Here is a 3,105-nt window from a genome sequence, read left to right as displayed (position 1 = left end):
CGCGGGGGGCGAGCGGCGGCGCGGCCGGGCTGTGTGGGCGCAGCATCCGCCTCGAGGGAGCCCTGGGTCCGTGGCAGCAAGTGGGCAGCTCTTGAGCGGTCATCCCCAAAATGGGCAAAACTCACCCAATCCTGGAGACGCTCGGGATGCCCCGGCATGGGACGTGGCGTCACAGCCCGGGCGTCCTCCTCCGCTCCTGCCCCCCCCAGGAGCGCCGGCAAGCGAGGAGCGCACCCTCCTCCCGGGCTGGGGTGCAGCTCGGCCCACACAGAGGGGAGCGATTCCTCCGTCTCCTGACTGCTGGATCCTGTGGGATGCTCCCGGCCCCCAGCGCCCCTCACTCCTCCTGAGGGGGCAAAGCCCCTGCATCGGACCATGCTTTTAATTCCTCACCCCCGCAAAGAGCGGGGTCTTTAGCAAATGCTGTCCTGGGTGATCAAACCTTCCCCTGGAGGGGTTTGGCATTCCCGGGGAAATATTACCTGCGTGGTAAGAGACGTGTGAAAAATCTCAGGAATAAAACACGCAAACCCTGCCTGAGCTGACACCAGCTGAATCCGTGGCTGAGAACAAGAAACCCCCAGGTCCCAGCAGATATTTTACATTTCTTCCCAGCGTCCCCAGCACGGGAACTCCTGGTCTGCTCCGGCAGCGGGCGAGCACTGGCTCAGCACTGGCTCCAGGCGCAGGGAGTCTCCGATCCGGCTGAGCCATCGTGGGCAGCGCTGCCTGCTGCTGCCTGGCCCTTGATTTAACCTGCAGTTTGACGCAGCGCAGGAGCAGCCGTAACCTCAAATCTCACCAAAACCATCTGCCAGCGAGAGGTCTCGTGGGAGGAGAGGCTAAAACGAGGGGCTCGCTGCCCTGGGCGTGGGATGCTGGGTGCTGCGGCCCCCCTGCACCATCCTTCTGCAGGGGCCTGGGCCCTCCCAGCGGCGGTGGCAGCGGTGGCCTTGCCTGGTGGCTGTACTTAAAACACGGCAGGGGAAACTCAGAGGGGATGCAAGAGACGCAAACCCGCTGCAGGCAGGGAGGGGGTTTCAGCAGCCCCCAGGGACCAGCAGCAGTGACGCAGCGGGTCCTTCCTCTCGCCCACCACTGAAAGGGCTTGGTTTCATACCCTGGTCTCTGAGGGTCACCGATCCTGAACAGCTCGGAGCAGGTTTTATGGAGACAAGTTTTTTCTATGACCAAAACCGCTGCCGGCCACAGCGACAGCGTGGGTCCCTGTTGTCTCCTGTACGTCGAGGCGTCAGTTCTGCATGCGTTCATCACCGCGCCTGCTCCCCACGAGCAAGAACCTGCCGCCTGGAGCTGGTGAGAAGGTGGGAGAGCGGCCGGCCCCTGTCCCCACCCGGCAGGGACAGCCATGCCCTGCGGCAGGAGCTGGCTCCTTCCCACCCAGAGCTGCTGGGTGCGAGGGGATGGTGGGGAGTGAAAAAAAAACAGTAAACTGCCGTTGCCTGATGGTTTCCCAAAGCAATGGGGCTTACGTGACTGTGCTGTGTCTGCCTGCTGGTCCCCACCGCCAAACGCTGTCCCCTGGAGCCCTCCCGGTTCCCCGCAGTCGTGCCGGAGGTGCTGTGTGCCGAGCGCCAGGCGAGGGGGTGCAGACGAATCCCAGCACCTTTGGGACCAGGGTGGAGAGGGCAGTGCTGGACGGGCGGCAGCCCTGCGCGCCCGCGGCATTTTTTTTTTTTTATTTTGCCGAAGACCATCGTTTCCCACCCCCTCCCCTTAATTGCACAGAGAGAACGAGCTCCCCAAAAAGCTGCTTAAGCGGTTCCCTTTGGGGTCCCTGTCCCACCTCCCCCAGCTTTGGGAGCTCCCGTGGGGCATCACCAGCTGCCCAACAGCTCACGCCTTGGGCTGAGTCTGTACCCCCGGTCCCAGGGGACACCCCAGCCCGGAGCAGGAGCCGGAGAGCCCTCATCCTGCCCTGGGCACCGGTGGGTGCCAGCTGCCCCGGCTCGGCCCCGGGGGCCGGGAGGGCGGTGGCTGTGGGAACCCCTGGGGTGCTGGGCCATGGGGCAGGGGCGCGGGTGTTTTAGGGGGCTTCAGGTGCCCCAGCTGGGGGATGCAGTGCTGGAGGGGTCGCGGGAGCGATGGCATCCTCAAGCGAAATGGCTGCTCAGGCTCCCGTGACGCCTGCTCAGCCCGTTAACCCTTCTTGTCCCACTGCCCTCTCTGCCCGGAGGCTGGGGCCATCCCGGTCCATGTCCGGCGGAGGGGAGCCCCCGCCGTGGCCCACCCATACAGATCCTGGAGCACCAAGGTGCCAGAGGACCTTTTCCCAGGAGGTTTCCATGAAGACAGGACTGTAATGCCTTTCCCTGATCTCCTACCAGCACCAGCCCCCGGCGCTGTTAGACCGAAGGGTCCCAGGGTTGGGGCGAGTGTGCAAAGGGGGTCCCCCCAAGCCCTGTACATCCCTGCACGTGGGTGTCCCGTCTGTCTCTGGCTGGGCCGGGGGTCCTGGTGTGGGTGGCCGGGTGCCCCCCTCCCCACACCAGGCGCTTACCCCACGGCCTGGGCTCACAGCCCTCCGGTGTCACTGGGCGCTTGCTGGAGGGAGAAGGGGGGTCCCAGCAGCACAGCCCGAGGGCAGGGGGGAGAGATACCCCCTTCCCCAGCCCCAACCTGCCACCTGCGGGGCTGTGACCCTGGGGTGCTGAGCGGGGCAGCCCGGGGGCTCTGGGCTCAGGGCACCCGCTGGGCTCGGTGCTGGTGCCAATACTAGTGCTGGGGCCGACGCTGGGGCCAGGGCCAGGGCTCAGTGCTGATACTGGTGTTGATGCTGGTGCCGGTGCAGACAGTGGTGTCAGCGCTGGTGCCGATGCCGGTGCCAATGCTGATCCTGACACCGCTGCTGATGCCAATACTGGTGCCGGGGCTTGGTGCCCGTACCAGTGCCGGTGCCGATGTCGACGCTGGTCCCGATGCTGATGCTGGTGCCAGTGCTCAGTGCTGGTGCCAGTGCCGATACCAGTGCTGATGTCGATCCTGACACCGGTGCTGATGCCCATACCAGTGCGGGGCTCGGTGCCGGTGCCGATACTGGTGCCGGTGCCAATGCCGATACCGGTGCCAGGGCTTGGTGCTGGT

The sequence above is a fragment of the Aptenodytes forsteri genome, unplaced genomic scaffold (assembly GCF_000699145.1).
Source record: "Aptenodytes forsteri isolate BGI_AS27 unplaced genomic scaffold, ASM69914v1 Scaffold428, whole genome shotgun sequence".
Lineage (NCBI taxonomy): Eukaryota > Metazoa > Chordata > Aves > Sphenisciformes > Spheniscidae > Aptenodytes > Aptenodytes forsteri.
This window is presented reverse-complemented; position numbering follows the sequence as displayed.